Genomic DNA, 623 nt, shown 5'->3' on the forward strand with positions numbered 1-623 from the left:
CTTTTTTAAAAAAACTTATTTTATTAGATATTTTCTTCATTTAAATTTCAAATGCTATCCCGAATGTCCCCTATACCCTCCCCCCAGTCTGCTCCCCTGCCCACCCACTCCCACTTCTTGGCCCTGGCGTTCCCCTGTATTTGGTTTTACTCTTAAAAACAGAGCCCACAACCCCCTTGTTGTTGGCAACTGAGATGCAGACACCAATGTGCTTTCCAGAATGGATTCTAGGATTATTATGCAGCCTCTTGTGTTTCTTCCTTTATACAAAAAGTGACAAACATATAACCTCCAGTGAGGTCAGTGAGGGGATCCACCATTAAATGAACATCTCATACAGGTCCAGCTTTCTACAATAATGGAACAGGCCCATCCTCAAACAGATCTCTAGGGATCTTCCCCACAAATACCTCAGTGCAAAGAAAGCTGCTGACCTGAATAAACAGAATTGGAAGGTGGTCCTCCATAGTTCTGCTGTCCTGTAGTCACAACAAGTGTGTAGCATGTTCTTCAGAAGATTGGCTTAATCTTTGTCAAATCTGGTCCTTTACTATAGTCTACTGCTTTGATCCCTGTTTCTCTCTCCACTTACAAATTTTCATGATTTCACATAAAAAGGGCAC

Source organism: Mus pahari, chromosome 12 (genome assembly GCF_900095145.1).
Source record: "Mus pahari chromosome 12, PAHARI_EIJ_v1.1, whole genome shotgun sequence".
NCBI classification, from domain to species: Eukaryota; Metazoa; Chordata; class Mammalia; order Rodentia; family Muridae; genus Mus; species Mus pahari.